Source organism: Budorcas taxicolor, chromosome 24 (genome assembly GCF_023091745.1).
Source record: "Budorcas taxicolor isolate Tak-1 chromosome 24, Takin1.1, whole genome shotgun sequence".
NCBI lineage: Eukaryota > Metazoa > Chordata > Mammalia > Artiodactyla > Bovidae > Budorcas > Budorcas taxicolor.
The window spans coordinates 3,461,312-3,480,801 of NC_068933.1; the positions used below are offsets into that span (position 1 = coordinate 3,461,312).

Genomic DNA, 19,490 nt, shown 5'->3' on the forward strand with positions numbered 1-19,490 from the left:
GAACTGAACGTGTTGTGTCTAGGTCACTCAGTAACTGTGTTGTACTCATTTTCAATTCTACCAGCGTTCCCTCTGGCCGGAAGCCAGACGCTATGTTGGCAAGATGTTTATGCTTCAGTTATTCCTGCTGTATTCATCACACCCTGCGCTGAATTGACTAGTTAACAAGCATTATTCCAAACCCATTTTGCAAATGAAGCAGCTATGGGAAAAGTGAGGGAAAATGTGTTCCTAGGTGCCTTAACTAGGTAATACTTTGCCAGGTCACTTAGTCGATGGCTTTTAAGAATTGAGGTTTGCTGTTTCAGAATGTCCTGACGGGTGCCTGTGGAAAAGCACTCACTTCATAATTCAATTTCCTGCATCTATTCATCGGCCCTTCATCTACTTGAACATCTATTCCTCCAGCCCTTTATTCATTCAGCTTCTCTTATTATATGTAATGACTTATTCTCAGCACTATGGATACAGAAAAGAAGAAAAGTACCAATCAGAGTGACCCCTGGTGCAGGGAGGAAGAGGCCTGATTTATTAAGAGGTAAGAAATTAACACATAAGTGGTGACTGTTAGGTGACATCTGGGGGCATGCAGTCCATCAGGGCTGGCATCTACTTTGCTACTTTGTAGCTTCCTGATGTTAGGAAGACAGAAGTTCCTTTACAATGTGCTGGCTACGGGGTGCATGTGTGTCTGTGTGTGTGTCTATGGGTGTGTGTGTCTATGGGTGTGTGTGTGTCTGTGGGGAGGGGCTGTGGGTGTGTCCCTCCGTGTGTCTGTGTCTCTATGTGTACGTCTATGTGTGTGTGTGTGTGTGTGTGTCTATATGGGTACGTCTGTATGGGGGGGTGTCTGTGTCTGTGTACATGTATGTGTCTGGTGTTGGAAACAGATACATTAGAGTTTGGAGTCTGGCACTAGCAGAGTGGTGCTCCCAGGGCCTGGGTTGGTATGTCAAGGGTGTTCTGATACACCACATGGTCTCTTGGTTCGCCACTTGCATGGCTTTTCATGAGGGTTCTTGACCTGATTTTCATGAGCGTGTGTTGGGAGGTGGGTTTCCCACACTAAGGGATTCTCCGGGCACCAGCCAGGTGTCCTGAACTCAGTTCTGACACTGTCTACCCACAGAGAGCATCAGATCCCACAGGCTCAGTCCTATATGACTACTTTCTGCTTCAGATGCCAATAGCAAGTTCAGACTGTCATCTGCATGTCTGACCAGTTGGTTGTAAATTGATTAATTTGCTCAAGTAGCTCACAGAACTCAGAGAAACATTTTCCTTATGAGATCCCTGGTTTGTCATGAAGGGCTATAACTCAGAAACGGCCCTATGGAAAACCTGCATGGGACCAGGTGTGGGGAAAGGGCACAGAGCTCCGATGCCCTCTCCAGGCCCACCACTCTCTCCAAATCTCCACCTGCTCACTAACCTAGAAGCTCCCTGAACCGTCCTTTGTGATTTCTATGGAGGTTTCATCACACAGGCATGGTTGATTAAACCATTGGCCATTGGTGGCTGATCCAACCTCCATGGCCTCTCTCCCCTCTCCAGGGATCAGGGGTAGGACTGAAAGGTTTAATGCTCTAATAATGTGGTTGGTTCCCATGGCAACCAACCCCCAACCTTTGCTGGGGTGCAAAAGTCACCTCATTAATATGGTAAGCACCTTTGTTGTTCACTTCACTTAGGAAATTCCAAAGGTTTGGGCTGCTGTTGAGTCAGAAAGCAAGAGCAATGAAAAGACACCAAATAACTATGAGAAATAAGTATGTGTTGCTCATATGACCCGAAAATATTTCTTATAAATCAAAATATCACATTTCCCCACATCTCTGCCATTTAGGAGTCTCTCTGCATGAGGGCCCCTAATCACCCGCTCATTGAAGCCCAGCCCTGCCCTCAGGATGAGGCAGTAAGCTACCCTCTATCCCTTAGGTATAAACTATTTAGCATCTCATCACCGTGGAGATGCATCCTCCCTGCCCTACGATTTTAATGGGAAGGCGAGTATGCTCACTTTACAGCTACAAGGCTCATGGTCCCTGTACACCAGACATTTACATGGGCAGGGGAGTTAAGTCCTATATGATGTGACAACAAGCTGCCCAACATTTGTCAAAAGCAGTTTGGAGAAGTCACGCTTCAGGGGAGCTGTTTGAAGACGCACCTCCATTACTTCCTACAGTCCCTCTAGGTGTCTCCCTCACATCAGGCAAAGCGATGGGACCCCAGAGAGGTCAGCCCCCGCCACCTGGCCTCCTGCAGTTTCCTGTCCAAGGTTTCCCAGATCCCCTGCTCCCACCTCCACTGAGCAGGGACAAGCAGTGCCTTATGAAGTCGCCATGACATCTGCTCCAGAGATATGGTTAGAAACTTTGTTCAATACATTAATTCCCACTTGTGCAATTTATTATCGGCTTAGCTCAGAAAAAAAAAAAAAAAAATTAGGTTTCCAAAAGAACCATGTTTCTCCCTGTAGATAACAAGCACTGTGCCATTTCTTCACACAACAAATGTTACTCAGCCCCCAGCAAGCAAGCAGCAGGCATGGTCCCTGATGATGGAAGTTAGAACAGCTTGTCTGTTTTTGTGAAGGAGTGGTTTTGGTGGGGATGTTGACAAGAAACAAATCAAAGAAAGTGATCATTTCAGAATGAACAAAACCATTAAGAAAATGACAGACAGGTGGTGGCACCAGCGGTTTTGATGAGACTTGGGGACGAGGACCCAGGGAAGGGACATTTAAGCCAAGAGTTTCCACCCTGAGGAGCCGCAGGAGAAGAGCTGGCTCCAGAGCATCGTGGCTTGAGAAACTGTGCAGGGGAATGGAGTCTGATGTGAGCCTGGGCCACCTGAAACCCAAGTGTGGAGGAGAGAGAAGTTCATAGGGACCAAATCCTGTAGTGACTTCCAGCCCACAGTGAGGGGCTTGGGGATTGCGCTAGGCTGGTGCCCAGCCCTGGGGAGAGGACTGCGGCTCAGCCGGCATCCCGGTGGTTTGGATTCAGAAGACAGCTGAGGAGGAGGAGATGGACGGTTGTCCTGTACTCGGGATTCAGGGTTCACTGGACCCGCTGTTACCCTGGATGAGGGGCTGGGAATCATGTCCCAGGGATATGAGGGTCCTCTGAAGATGGGAGGTGTCTGGACGAGGCCAACGGGAGGGCGTGAAGGAGCGGGACAGGGCGGAGAGTCCAGAGCTGAGCACGGAGGCTCGGTGGGAGGCCGAGCGGAGGAGAAGCAGCCCACGAGCGGAGTGAGGCCTGCGAGAGAGGCGTGTTTCAGAAGGGGTCAGCCTGGCTCTGAGAGTGGCGGGGCCAGGGGACAGGGCCTCGGCTGCAGGAGTTAACGGGACATGCTTCAGGGGAAGGGCTCAGTACAAAGCAGAGGCGGCAGGAGCGCGTGCTGAGATCAAAGAGGCGGGTCTCTACGGACTGGCCAGGCGTGCCCAGTGCTGTCGGGGTGACCAAGCAAACAGCGCGTTTCTTTTCCTGAGTGCATGGAACACAAGACTCAGAAGCAAATGTTTGGTTTAGTCGTGAAAGCATGAAGGGCTGAATGTCTTATATCTTCACCCCCAAACTATAGCTCTAATTTTAGTTTTTTTTTTTTTTTAATCCTTTGACCTTGAATTTTAATTTGATATCTTTCTATCTTCTATACCTTTACTTTATTCCTTGAGAGAATATTTAATAGTTCCAAGAAAACAGCAGTTCCCCACTGGAAAACCATTGGCAGAAGTTTTCTTTGGTGAGAGCCACATTTGAACAGAGGAGGGGAAGCTCTTTTCCAAGCCCTGATCTCACACCACATAAGTCACACTTGCTATAAATCAAATCCATTCAGGCAGTATTTTATTCCCTTTGAATTTTCTGAAGTAACTTGGGAAAAAGTGAGGCATATTTCAAAGCCCAACATGACTGTTCTATTACTTTTGTTTATCATTGTCCTTGGGTATCTACAACATTTTTTTTTTTTTTCGGTGATAAGAAGTTTTGTACTTAGAGGCTTAAAGACACCACTCTTTATTACTGTGTCTTGCTGGAGGGCTCTCACAAAATTTATGGAGTATATAAACATTGATATAATTTAATCATTGATACAATTTAATTCACCAAACAATTACCCTTTTGCTTATTCCTAGAAAAATACTAATTCCAAAAAGAGGCAATATGTTTTAAATAAGCCCATTTTTTTACCCCACATGTTATTAGAAGTATAACAAATAATTCAGAATTCATAACATGGATCTTAATCAATAGCACAATTTCATGTGAAATGTGAGCACTTCTATTTGACATGTTAATTAAAATAGCATCTTTTCGTCTCCTAAAAGTCTTGAGGTCCTCTAAAGGGGTCTTTAGCCCCATGCAACTCGGTTCCCTGTGAAGAGGGCCAGTTAAACCCCACCCCCTCCCTCCCGCCCTTCCCCCTCCTCTCCTGTGGGAGGAAAGGCAACATTTGGAGGCAAGAGCTGGGTGCACGCTCAGCGCTTCCTTCACCTGCTTGGGATCTGGCTGCCCGTGGGAGAGGATGCTCTGCTGCACCCTTTCTGAATGGCCACAGGCTTCTGCCCCTTGTGGGGAGTCCCATGCATGCCCAGTTGTGTCAGCGATGGAGTGACAAGGGGTCTGTCATGGCAACACAGCCACGTTACCTGTGCACCCAACCCACACCCCAGCTGTAAGCAACAGAGGGGATGTTAGTCAAGCTGGGTTAGAGCAACACTGTGGACCCTACTTTTCTTTTTATGCATTGTAACTGGGATAGAAAAGAGAGAAGTTTATTTATAGATGAGCTCAATCCTCAATACTCCCCATTTCAGATTTCAGAAGTTCAGACTTCACCTAAAAATAGGTGTCCAACTCTTCTGACCCCATGGACTTTAGCCCACCAAGCTCCTCTGTCCAAGAGATTCTCCTGACAAGAACACTGGAGTGGTTTTCCATTTCCTCCTCCAGGGGATCTTCCCAACCCAGGGATCAAACCTGGCTCTGCTGTGTTGCAGGCGGCCTCTTTCCCTGCTGAGTCAACAGGCAAGCCCTCCACCTAGAGATATAAAGCCAGTTCCTTGGGGTTCTACTCTTACATCCAGGATGATGGCCCATGTCTTCCGCTCTAGTTCATATGCCCCCCAAATGGAGCCTCTGTTGTCTCTTGACCAGGGCTCCAAGTACATGTTTGTATATTTTATATAACTTTCACATCTAGTGATGCAAAGACTTCGTCAGTCTGACTGTGAATAACTCAGTTTGAGACTTAGATTTAACGTGATATGTTAAAGTAACCAAGAACACATGGAGAGTGTATAGTCATGGGAAATATTTCAATTTTGTCTAATAATCGCAAATATACATAATTAAATTATTCATAAGGAAAGTATTAGAAGCAAAAAAAATAATGCTATAGGACCTGGATAGTATCTAAAGCTTAAACTACATCATAGCTGATAAAAGTCTTCAAATTAAACTGAATGCAAATGATAACCTCTATCCGAGATGATGATACATTATTATATATAACAGGTAATTCACACTGGATTGCTGTGTCCAAAGCACGTATTGTTACCTCTCGACTAATCTCTTCTCTCCCCTCACTGTTCACACTCCCTTTGCCCCTGGATGTTCTTTGCTTGGAAGAGTCAAGTAGACAACTCCAGATTGGATAGTTCAAACATAGAACAAATACCAGGTGGTGGAACAGGGAAATGATAATTTCCTAGCTTACACATAGTTGCCAGGAACGGGAGTAAAAGAAGACTCTATACCTCCCCCAAGGCATGTAAGGTACTATGCACTATTTCTTCACTTTCCTGCACGTGTATATTCTCCATATGATACAGAGAAAACCCTGTATTGCTTCTATAAGTTTCCCCACAAATGGGAACTCTTTCAATGTAGCAACAAGAAAAAATGCCAGTTTTTATCCACACCTTAGAAAGACAAATAGAAACTTAAATATAAGCTAAGTAAAACATGAGATTCTTTTGTTTAAGCTTGGTTTACTTTTAAAAAATGGAAAATAAAATAAGCAAGAAAATATGCAATCAATGTTTGAATTTGTTCAAATATGCGTATCTCTATAATTCCTACTGAGCAAAACGTTTAAAAGACCCAGGTTCAGTGGGTCCGAGTTGTTACATGGAGTGGCTTATGTGGTTTAGGTGTTCATCTCCCTTCCAACTTTGAGCTGACATAGTAACTATTGATATAGTCACTGTGACAAATTCCCTTTCTCATGTTTTGTTACTTGTTGCCAGACACAAAGGATGATAAGTCACTTGAACCTAAAGCTTCCCTGATATTAGAAGGGCTATCAGATCAGAGAGAGAGGATCTAAACGGAAAGTAACTTCATCTATGGTTTTAAAAATGATTCATAATGAAGAACAGCATGGAAGCTGCATTAAAAAAAAAAAAACAAAACTGAATACAAAGCTAACATATGATCCAGCAAACACACTCCTGGGCATATATTCAGAGAAAAACATAACTCAAAAGGGTACATGCACCCCATTCTTCACTGAAGCTCTGTTTACAATAGCCAAGACACTGAAGCAAACTATTTGTCTATTGACAGTTGAATGGATGAAGACGTTGTGGTACTTACATAAAGTGGAATATTACTCAGCCATAAAAATGAAATAATGCCGTTTGCAGCAACATGGATGAACCTAGAGACTGTCACACTAAGTGAAGTAAGTCAGAAAGAGAAAGCAAATACCCTATGCTATTGCTTATAAGTGGAATCTGAAAAAATGGTACAAATGAATGTATTAATGAAACAGAAATAGAGTGATGGATGTAGAAAACAAACTGACAGTTACCAGGGGAAAGAGTGGGGCGGGATGAGCTGGGAGACTGGGACCGACATATACACACTACTGTATATAAAACAGATAATGAGCAAGGGCCTACTCTGTGTGTGTGTGTGTGTGTGTGTGTGTGTGTGTGTGTGCTTAGTTGCTCAGTCATGTCCAACTCTTTGAGATCCCAGGGACTGTATAGCCCACTAGGCTCCTCTCTCCATTGGATTCTCCAGGCAAGAATACTGGAGTGGGTTGCCACGCCTTCTTCAAGAGGATCTTTGTGACCCAGGGATCGAACCCAGGTCTCCCACATTGCAGGTGGGTTCTTTACTATCTGAGCCTCCAAGGAAGCCCTGCCAGGTTCCTCTGTCCATGGGATTCTCTAAGCAAGAATAGGATTGAACCTAGTTCTCTTGCATTGCAGGCAGATTCTTATATTTTTAGGATAGCTTTACTCTTCTTTGTTCTTTTTTAAAATTAATTGACTTTAATTGGAGGATAATTACTTTACAATATTGAGATGATTTTTGCCATACCTCAACATGAATCAGCCGTGGGTGTGCATCATGTCTCCACCATCTTGAACTCCTCCCCAGCTCCCTCTCCACACCTTCCCTCTGGGTTGTCTCAGGGAACTGGCTTTGCGTGCCCTGCTTCATGCATCAAACTCGCATTGGTCATCTATTTTACATGTTTAATGCTGTTCTCTCAAATCATCCCACATTTGCCTTCTCCCACAGAGTCCAAAAGTCTGTTCTTTACATCTGTGTCTCTTTTGCTGCCTTGCATATAGGATCGTCATCACTGCAGGCAGATTCTTTTTTGTCTGAGCCACCAGGAATCCTTCTACTCTATAGTCCAGGAAAAGTGAATAGTATAGTATAGGAAAGTGAATCAGTTAAATATACACATATATCCCCTCTTTCCATTTTATTTTTTTAGATTCTTTCCTCATATAGGTCATTATAGAATATTGAGTAGAGCTCCCTACTGTATAGCATAGAGAACTCTACTCAATACTCTGTAACACTCTGTAGTGAGGAAAGAACCCAAAAAAGAGGGGATATATGTGTATGTATAACTGATTCGCTTTCCTGTACAGCAGAAACTAACACAACATTGGAAATCAGCTCCAAATTTTTTTTTTTTAACAAAATCATGATTCAGGCACTTAAATAAAATCTGCTTGACTAGTATAATGTCGGAATACCATGTACCTGTCCTGGAAATTATGTATACTTTTGTGCCATTATTTTTCTAGAATGCTACCTTCACTAGCTCTCCAGCCATGGGAGATCACATGGATTGTAGGAGGCTATGAATGGCGAGTTCCTATGCTACGAAGAAAAGAATGTAGCCTGTGGAACAGGGCACATTTCACTCTGAATGAGCCCTGCCTTCAAATTCAGATATTCGTGGCTTATTTCATTAGAGGTGAGGGTGAGAGTCTCATGGCAAGCAGTGGTCTGTTTACCTTCACATCCTTATCAGTGGCACAGTGCTAGGTACATGGTGCAGCTTAATGTATTTGTCCAATGAATTAGACCTTTTCTTAAGATGGATGGGTAGGTAGGTTGATTCTATATTAAAATCACTGACCACTGTAATGTGTCATATCTGTAAGATTATAAGATTTTTTATTGGGGTGTAATTGATTTACAGCCTTGACATATTCCTTTTCCTATTTGGAACCAGTCTGTTGTTCCATGTCCAGTTCTAACTGTTGCTTCCTGACCTGCATACAGGTTTCTCAAGAAGCAGGTCAGGTAGTCTGGTATCCCCATCTCTTTCAGAATTTTCCACAGTTTATTGTGATCCACACAGTCAAAGGCTTTGGCATAGTCAATAAAGAAGAAAGATGTTTTTCTGGAACTCTCTTGCTTTTTCGAGGATCCAGCGGATGTTGTCAACTTGATCTCTGGTTCCTCTGCCTTTTCTACAACCAGCTTGAACATCAGGAAGTTCATGGTTCATGTATTGCTGAAGCCTGGCTTGGAGAATTTTGATCATTACTTTACTAGCATGTGAGATGAGTGCAATTGTGCGGTAGTTTGAGCATCTTTTGGCATCGCCTTTCTTTGGGATTGGAATGAAAACTGACCTTTTCCAATCCTGTGGCCACTGCTGAGTTTTCCAAATTTGCTGACATATTGAGTGCAGCCCTTTCACAGAATCATCTTTCAGGACTTGAAATAGCTCAACTGGAATTCCATTACCTCCACAAGCTTTGTTTGTAGTGATGCTTTCTAAGGCCCACCTGACTTAACACTCCAGAATGTCTGGCTCTAATAGGAAAAGGAGTATGTCAAGGCTGTATATTGTCACCCTGCTTATTTAATTTATATGCAGAGCACATCATGATAAACCCTGGGCTGGAAGAAGCACAAGCTGGAATCAAGATTGCCGGAAGAAATATCAATAACCTCAGATATGCAGATGACACTACCCTTATGGCAGAAAGTGAAGAGGAACTAAAAAGCCTCTTGATGAAAGTGAAGGAGGACAGTGAAAATGTTGGCTTAACGCTCAACATTCAGAAAACTAAGATCATGGCATCCGGTCCCATCACTTCATGGCAGATAGATGGGAAAACAGTGGGAACAGTGGCTGACTTTATTTGGGGGGGCTCCAAAATCACTGCAGATGGTGATTGCAGCCAAGAAATTGAAAGACGCTTACTCCCTGGAAGGAAAGTTATGACCAACCTAGACAGAATATTAAAAAGCAGAGATTACTTTGCCAACAAAGGTCCGTCTAGTCAAGGCTATCATGTTCCAGTGGTCACGTATGGATGTGAGAGTTGGACTGTGAAGACAGCTGAGTGCCGAAGAATGGATGCTTTTGAACTGCGGTGTTGGAGAAGACTCTTGAGAGTCCCTTGGACTGCAAGGAGGTCCAACCAGTCCATTCTAAAGGAGATCAGCCCTGAATGTTCTTTGGAAGGAATGATGCTGAGGCTGAGACTCATACTTTGGTCACCTGATGTGAAGAGTTGACTCATTGGAAAAGACCCTGATGCTGGTAGGGATTGGGGGCAGGAGGAGAAGGGGATGACAGAGGATGAGATGGCTGGATGGCATCACTGACTCGATGCACATGAGTCTGGGTGAACTCCGGGAGTTGGTGATAGACAGGGAGGCCTGGCGTGCTGTGATTCATGGGGTCGCAAAGAGTCGGACACGACTGAGCGACTGAACTGAAGTGAAATGAACTGAATTGCTTTACAACTTTGTGCTAGTTTCTGCTTATAAAGAGATAAATCAGCTCTGTGTATGCACACATCCCCTCCCTTTTGGACCTTCCTCCCACCCCCCATTTCATCCCTCTAGGTCACCGCAGAGCACCACGCTGAGCTCCATGTGCTGGCTGAGTATATAACAGGTTCCCATCAGCTCTGTTTTACACATGGTAGAGTATGAATGTCAATCCTAATTTCCCAGTTCACCCACCATCCAGCTCCTACCGTGTGCACACACGCATTCTCTACATCTGCATATCTATAACCTAACAAGCTTATTACTTGAATTCATTTACTGCCGTGCATTTCAACTATGACTTTTAATACATTTGATCAAGGTACAGAGGAAATTGGATTCAAGAGACCAAGGGGAGCAGTCAAGGGAAATAATGCAATTTAAGTGCAGTTCTATATGAACTGCCTTCTCTTTGCATGCATTAGAGCTCAAATTCACTTGCCCTATGTATAGACATTAGGTTACAGCTTTCAAACTCTTCCAAAAATACTGAGCCTTAGTTCTTTACTAAGTGTTAGTTGAGTGAAAATATTCCAAATTACTATATAAATAAAGTACCATATGATCAAAGAAGTTTAGGTTTGCAGTATGAGTATTTTTTTCTATGTAAATTTTCCAGATATCCCACTATTTAGTTGTCTTTCCTTATAGTTATGGATGCACCTTGATTTTGCAGAGCTACACAGGCAAGCTGATTTCATTCAATACTTCTGAGTAGGGTCATATATAGCCAATTATCATCCCAAAATGTACTATAATTTGAGATTTCACCTTACAAGTCAACAGCATGTGCACTTCTTAACCTGTCATGTAAAAACCAAGGAGAAAGAAGGCTTTGCACACAAAGATTTGATTCACAAATCCTCAGCTCCAGATACCAACATAAGTGGGAAAACAGCATTTCCTGAAGACACTTAATCCTAAAATAAAACCTTAGGGAAAACAGTATCCTTTAGATGGTTGAGTATAAGCAGAATAATTCTTCTAATGACTAGTATATGTTTGCATATCTCTATATCTAACAAATTTTCCAGTTCTTTGTGTCTCATTAAATGCAAATGCCATTTTATTTAGCAAATATTCACATTGGATACAAAGCCAATAAACAAAAATCATTTGTATTCTTAAATATTAGCAACAGAAAAATGGAATTTTTAACAGTGCCAAAAACCTCAGCATAATCTCAAATCTCTATCAGTAAATTTAAGAAATGACTTGTTAGAACATTACTGAGTGAGATTAAACAAGACCTAAGATGTGCAGATAGACATCACGTTCATGTACAGAAAGACACAATATGGTCTCTGAATCTAGCAATTCTCTACAAATCAATGGGCTGAATCCAATCTTAGCCCAATATCAGCAGAATTTCTTTCTTGTAACAAACTGACAAGCCAACTCTGAAATTTATACAGAAATGTGGAAGGCTAAATATATAAAGGGAAGGGAGAAAAGATTTACCCAACTGAATGCAGCATTCCAGAGAATAGCAACAATAACTAAGAAACAATAGAATGGGAAAGACTTGAGATTTCTTCAAGAAAACTGGAAATATCAAAGGAATGTTTCATTCAAGGATGGACACGATAAAGGACAGAAACCATAAGGACCTAACAGAAGCAAAAGAGATTAAGAAGAGGTGGCAAGAATACACAGAAGAACTGTACCAAAAAGGTGTTAATGACCCAGATAACCATGATGGTGTGGTCACTCACCTAGAGCCAGACATCCTGGAGTAGAAAGTCTAGTGGGCCTTAGGAAGCGTTACTATGAACAAAGTCAGTGGAGGTGATGGAATTCCAGTTGACCTTGGTCAAATCCTAAAAGATGAAGCTGTGAAAGTGTTGCACTCAATATGTCAGCAAATTTGGAAAACTCAGCAGTGGCCACAGGAATAGAAAAGGTCAGTTTCACAATCCCAAAAAAGGGCAATGCCAAAGAATGCTCAAACTACCACACAATTGCACTCATTTCACATGCTAGCAAGGTAACGCTCAAAATCCTTCAAGCTAGGTTCCACAGTGCTTGAACTGAAAACTTCCAGATGTACAAGATGGATTCAGAAAAGGCAGAGGAACCAGAGATAAAACTGCAAACATTTGTTGGATTATGGAGAAAGAAAGAGAATTTCAGAAAAGAACATCTACTTCTGCTTCATTGACTATGCTAACCCTTTGACTGTGTGGTTCACAAAAATCTTTAGAAAATTCTTAAAGATCTGTCTCCTGAGAAACCTGTATGTGGGTCAAGAAGCAACAATTAGAACTGACATGGAAAAACAGACTGGTTCCAAATTGTGCAAGAAATATGACAAGACTGTATATTGTCACTCTGCTTATTTAACACATGCAGAGTACATCATGTGAAATGCCAGGCTAGATGAAACCCCAGCTGAAATTAAGACTGCCAGTAGAAATGTCAACAAACCTCAGACATGCAGATAACATCACCCTAATGGCAGAAAGAAAAGAGCAACTAAAGAGCCTCTTGATGAAGGAGAAAGAGGAGAGTAAAAAAGCTAGGTTAAAACTCAACATCCAAAAAAGTAAGATCATGGCATCTGGTCCCATCACTTCATGGCAAATCAAAGAGGAAAAAGTGGAAGCAGTGATAGATTTTATTTTCTTGGGCTCCAGAAATAACTTAAGACAGTGACTTAAGCCATGAAATTAGAAGATACTTGCTCCTTGAAAGGAAAGCTATGACAAACCTAAACAGCATATTAAAAAGTAAAGACATCACTTTGCCAACAAGCGTCCATCTAGTCAAATGTCCATCTACTGTTCTTCCAGTAGTTATGTACAGATGTGGGAGTTGGACCATGAAAGATGGCTGAGCATGGAAGAATTGATGCTTTTGAACTGTGGTGTTGAAGACTGTTGAGAGTCCCTTGGGCAGCAAGGAGATCAAACCAGTCGATCTTAAAGGAATCAACCCTGAATATTTACTGGAAGGATTGATGCTGAAGCAGAAGCTTCAATATTTGGCCACTTGATGCAAAGAGCCAACACATTGGAAAAGACCCTGATGCTGGGAAAGATTGAAGGCAGAAGGAAAAGGGGACGACAGAGGATGAGATGGGTGGATGGCATCACAGACTCAATGGACATGAGTTTGAGTAAACTCCAGGAGATGGTGAAGGACAGGGAAGGCTGCTGTGCTGCAGTCCATGGGGTCACAAAAAGTCAGAGGCGACTAAGCAACTGAACAAAAACACAAAGTATATAAAGATTTACTCTGAGGAGCAGAGCTCAGGGTCTTACACTGCCAGCTCTCAAGACTGTTATGGTGACTACATATTAAAATGTGAGTGTGAGGGACGATTTTAAATTCAGATGCAGTTTGTGCACTTAGGACCCTTTACAGCTTCAGAGAGACTTCAGATCTAGACATAAAATGAAGTGTGCTGAAGTCACACAGCAGGGAACTCATTCATAACCTCTGAGGAGGCAACGGTTTTTCAAACATAAAAGGTATTAATAGTAAAAGAAAAGGCAATAGGTTAGGTCATATCAAATTTGAGAAACTCTATTCATCAAAAGACGTTACTGTCCAGGGTGAGAAAAGATGATCATCACATTACCAAAGATTTACTTACAGAAAGTATAAAGAAGGCTCTCAGAAAGAAAAGGACAACCACAGGGGGAAAGAATGGTCTTTGGCTTAAGGGGACACTTCTCAGAGAAAGATATTAGATGAGCCAAAACAACAAATATGAAAAGTGATCAAAACTGTGAGTCAAAGAAATGACAAGGAAAGCCTCAGTGAGAAGACGCTCCACAGCCAGACCAGAATGACTCAGAAAGATGGGACACACCAAACACTGGGTAGTCTGGGACCCCTCTTCACTGCTCAGAACTATAATGAGGGCTTTTTTCTACAACTGTCAGACTGTAAGGTGAACACAGTCATACTCTGAATATATGGAATTCACATTATTCCTTGGCCAATGTTCAGTGGATGCATGTCCATTTCTTCACCTAAGACATATGCTAGAAGGTCCAAAATGACACAGTTCATAACTATCGGAGATAAGAAATTACACTGTGCCCATCAGAAGAGATGCATAAATTATGGCATAGTCACAAAACAGAATGCCCTACTGCAATGACAATGAACACACATATATACAACACCAGCACAATCTTGAGTGAATGACAATGAACACCTGTTCATACAACATCTACACAATTTTGAGTGAATGACAGTGAACACAGGTACACAACACCAGCACAATCTTAAGTAAAAGGGGCCAGAAACACAAGCACAAAATCTATGTTTCACCATGTGTATGACGTGCCAAAACAGGCCAGGTTAACCAGTGCTGCTGGGAGGCAGGAGAATGTTTACTCTTGAGTTGCTCTTTAAGACTCAAAGAGCTCATGAAGGTCTCCTAGGGAGAAATGTTGCTATTTGACCCTGAGCTGAAGTTCTACACATTTTTAAGTTTCTGAAAACTTTGAACTCTAAGCTTACAGCATGTACACATTTTTGTACACATGTCTTATTTTGCAGAACTGATTGAAAGCCCGAAAACATCTGAGAATAGCTGATATGTTGCTTCTGTAAGAAATTCTCTAAATTCTTAATATAGGTTATAAAGAATTAAAACTAATACAATGTCACTGTTAAAAACTCAGTCCTCAGAGTCAAATTTCTGGATTCAAATCCAGGAACTGGGGCTTACTAGATGACTGAGCTATTTATGTAACCATTCTAGTCTTTCTCTTAGTACAAACGGAAATAAATTATTTCCATTGTAAATGGAATTACATTGTAAATTTTTGCCTTGTAAATTTTTTTGTAAGCACGGAATGGATAACAGAAGATTTAGTGTCCACAACATTTAATAAGTCAATAAGCTTGAGATATCCCAGGTACTATTACCCAGCATGTTTATATGCAGTGTGCGTGCATGCATGTGCGTGCAGTTTTTACATATGCATATATGTGGTCTCTATAAAATTATAATCATTTCCACTACCATTATAATTTAATCCTGAAGATTAATATGCCTTTTCATCATTGTATCACACTGAACCAATGCTTTAAAGGAAAAGTCTCCAAAAGCCCAAGTAATTGATGACTTATTGTGAATCATTTATCACACAGATGTTTATCAGTCAAGTACTGTGTATCATGATATGGTCGATCTCTTATGATTTGGAAATGATCAACTGAAACCAATCCTTGTAAATCCATAGGGAAGCAGTAGTTTTTAGATTAGGTTATATAGTTCCCTTTATAAGTATTGCTCAGAAGAAATAAATTTCAATAATTAGAGCAGAAAAGAAGAAACTAATGGCCTCTACATAAAAATATTTATATATATTAAAATATATAAATAAATTTATTGTAAAGTATATTGCTCTGCTGTGTTCATTTGCTCAGCTGTGTCCAACTCTTTGTGACCCCATGAACTGTAGCCCGCCAGCCTCCTCCGTCCATGAGATTCTCCAGGCAAGAATAGTGGAGTGGGTTGCCATGCCCTCCTCCAGGGGACCTTCCCAGTCCAAGGATCAAACCAGCATCTCCTGCTTCTCCTGCGTTGCAGATAGATTTTTTACTGCTCAGCCACCAGGGAAGACCATTGTAAAGCATGTTGTTGTCATCATTAGGCACTAAGCTGTGTCCAACTCTTTGCGACCCCATGGGCTGTAGCCCACCAGGCTCCTCTGTCCATGGGATTTCCCAGGCAAGAATTACTGGGGTGGGTAGCCATTTCCTTCTCCAGGGGATCTTCCTGACCCAAAGATTTAACCCTCATCCCCTGCTTGGCGGGCAGGCTCTTCACCGCTGAGCCACCAGGGAAGCCCATTGTAAAGTACAAATATATTGAAATACACACACACACACACACACACACACACATATATGGACACACAAAAACATGTGTGTATATATATATACATATGTGATGTGCTGTGCTTAGTCACTCAGTCATGTCCAAATCTTTGTGACCCCATGGACTGTAGCCTGCCAGGTTCCTCTGTCCTTGGAGATTCTCCAGGCAAGAATACTGGAGGGGTTGCCATTCCCTCTTCCAGGGGGTCTTCCCAAACCAGGGATTGAACCCAGGTCTCCTGCATTGCAAGCAGATTCTTTACCAGCTTAGCTACCAGGGAAGCCCATATATGCATATACATATATACTGATATATCAGTGTGAAATAGTCTCATTGAAAGGTTAGAATTTACTAAGTATTTTAGAGCTCATAATAAAGAGAGCATTTGTTTCTGTAGGATGTTGTCAAATAAAAGTCAATAGCAAAATGAAAGAAATTCAAAGTCAATTTAATGTTTTTGCTGCTTCCCTAAAAAAAAATATTTATGTGCAATAAACTCAGGTGGCTTCAAATTAGCTTTTTGAATAGATAAATTTATTGAACAAGCCGTCAATTTTCCTTTTACGCCCCTCTGATGTAAGGAGCCTAAACTCCTTTTTATTTGCCATGTAACATCACCTTTTTCATTTGTTACATAAAAGATACGACCTGCATTATACAAACCTATGTCAACAAAAGAAGACAAGTCTTTCTCTGTAAAACTGTTAAATACATCGCTGCTGTTCCAAGTGGCATGTCTACCAGAGGTCTTGGGCTCCATGGATATGACAGGATCCCACAGAACAAAAGCAGAGTTCATCACTGCTGAGGGCCATGCATTAGCATGACTTCACACTTGACTGTGTCTCTCCCATACCCCGACACTAGTCAAGATTCCCTCATACACATGGTCCTGAGAGTCTGTGCTCACATAGCATAAAAAGACAATCAATTCGTTCTGACTTGGTTAAACAGAAGTGTTCTTTAATGTTGACCAGCACATTATGAATATTCTTATTTAAATTACAACTTGCACAACATTCCAACTCATCTGGGAAAATGTCTGCAATGTTTGGCTTTAACTTGTGTAAAATCTGTGAGTAAACAATAATTCCAGTTCCGCTAACATTCTTTTTGTGCTTCAATATAGACCAAGTCCTCTGCCTTGCCCTCATTTGTATACATCACAATGTCAAGGCCAGGAAACTTGCTACATGAAAATCTGCCTGGTGCTTTCCGAAGGTGCATACATGATGATTTTTTATGACCACCTCGATACTAAAGTAATAAGTCTTGAAGTTACTCTACTGAAGTTCTGTTTATAACCAATAAACTTTGATCTTGAGAATCAGCTTTGAATCTGTGGTCCAGTACTAGTTAAACTAAATGAGGCCATGTTGGAAATGTAAACAGAAGGCACTCCCTGAGCAGTGGATGCTGAGCGGTGGACCCCATATGCAGAGAGCTAGTCGTGTGTGGTGTCCCTGGAGGAGAACTCTTGCCTATCTCGCAGTTCCAAGGGTGCTGGCATTCATTCAGCAAGGTATTGGATGTCTGGTATGTGCTAGATACCACTTAGACCCTGAGAATACAGAGGTGGACAGTGCAGAAACTGGACTTGTCCTTCTGATGGACAGTATAAGCAAGAAAGTGGGCAGTTACAATGCAGTGGGATAAACGCCACTACAATTTGGAAAAAAAATGTCATTCCAGTTTGGGAGGGTGAGCACCTACAAGGTTTAGGACCTCAAGAATGAAGATGGCATCGTGAAAGGGGAGGAAAATACTATAGAGGAAATAAGTTTGGATATCAGAAGGTAGTTCTGAAGGCCTGGCATACTTTCCATAAAGATAACTGAACAATCAACCTAGGAAAGAGAAAACAGACCAGGTGTAGGAGGCTCAGTGCCAGGATTGGAACCTCTAGAGCTAAAAAAGGGGGTGGGTGGAGGCCTTAGAGCAAACACGCGCTGTGGCCCGAACTATTACATCAGGGTCTCAAGCCCGGTCATGGAGAGTGGCCGTGGAGAAGGATGAGAGGGAGGTAAGAAATTGCTCTGTGGGCAAGTGAACCAGACCAAATAGGGAGTGAAGAGCCCACATTGAGGGCAAAGGGCCTGCTGTGTGATGTGCCAGGCTCTGAGTTTCAGGAAACACCTGCAAACGGTGCCCCAGGGGAAAAGAAGAAAACTAGATTTCCAGTGAGGTTGGTAGGAACAGATGCTATTGTGGGACCAGCTCCTTTGGGGAAGCAGATAACGGATTACAGTTGTTCAGAAAAGAGCATTTAACAAACGCCCATAGATAAAGCTTACTTTAAAAACAGCAGACAAAACGTAACCTTGTAATCTCCTAAGGGAAGCTAGGAAACATGTGTGGTTTCCAAGAATCCATCAAGTTCCTAAAGCAAAGAGTTTCCTGCATACAGCTAACAGAAGCACTGAGCTTTATTAGGAGGTAGTCACAGGCAGGAGAAATGGATGCTTCCTTACAGGAGACTGTTTATTTTATAGCGTTCACAGAAAATCCTGAAGAACCATTAGAATCAGACAGGTGTGTGAGTTATAGAATCAATCTGACCTTTTGGGGGGTTTTGTCAGTATTTATTGGCACACTTAGTGACATTTATATTGTTAAATGAAAATATAAGAGCTTGAAGCTGCCAATGGAATCATTATAAGGACAATATCCGATCACAGGATGCTATAAATCACTTGAACAAAGCAGAAGTGCAGATTTCTACTGTTCAAAGATGAAAAAATTCCTGCAAACTCTCTACTTTGCCTGCTGTCTCATCAGATGAAGGAAGGAAAGGTTGTGACTCCACCTGTGAGCTGTAACTGCATAGACGCATATCCAGCATCTGAACTGGCCACAATGATCAGCTGCTCCACTGTCATTCAGTCCACCTACTAATTACCTTTTCCTTTGTTTTCTGTTCTCTAGACGTCCTTGTCCCTTCTTCCCTAAATTCATAGAAATACATAAGTCAGTTCATGAATGTGCCTGCACACAACAGAAATCCCCATACACTAATAAACATTATCTATGGCTAAAGGCTGGTTTTCTGCAATCCGTAACAGAATAAAATTATTTCTGACCTGGCCAATGTCGTTATGGGACAATTTGTTCTTTCACTTGAACTTTTCTAAATATGAATGAATTTGGAGACTTACACTGACACATTTACGCTATTGATACTACATATACAGTGGATAACTAATGAGGCCCTACTGCATAGCACATAGCACAGGAAGTCTACTTAATGATCTCTGGTGACCTAAATGTGAAGGAAATCCAAAAAAAAGAGGGTATATCTGTATACATATGGCTGATTCACTTTGGTATACAGTAGAAACACAACATTGCAAAGCAACTATACTCCAATAAAATTTAAAATAATTAAATAAACATGAATGAGGCTTGTTGCTTCTCTATCAGTCATTAATTATAATTTTTTTAATATAAATTTATTTATTTAAATTGGAGGTTAATTATTTTACAATATTATATTGGCTTTGCCATACATCAACATGAATCTGCTACAGGTATACACCTGTTCCCCATCCTGAACCCCCCTCCCTCCTCCCTCCCTGTACCAT

The 19,490-nt window shown here is 41.8% G+C and overlaps 1 protein-coding gene across 1 annotated transcript in view; it reads right to left on the reverse strand.

The window, feature by feature from the left end:
• Positions 1-19,490, reverse strand: part of CSMD1 (CUB and Sushi multiple domains 1) — a 1,658,099-nt gene that overhangs the window by 879,797 nt on the left and 758,812 nt on the right. The gene's annotated exons all lie outside the window — the stretch shown is intronic.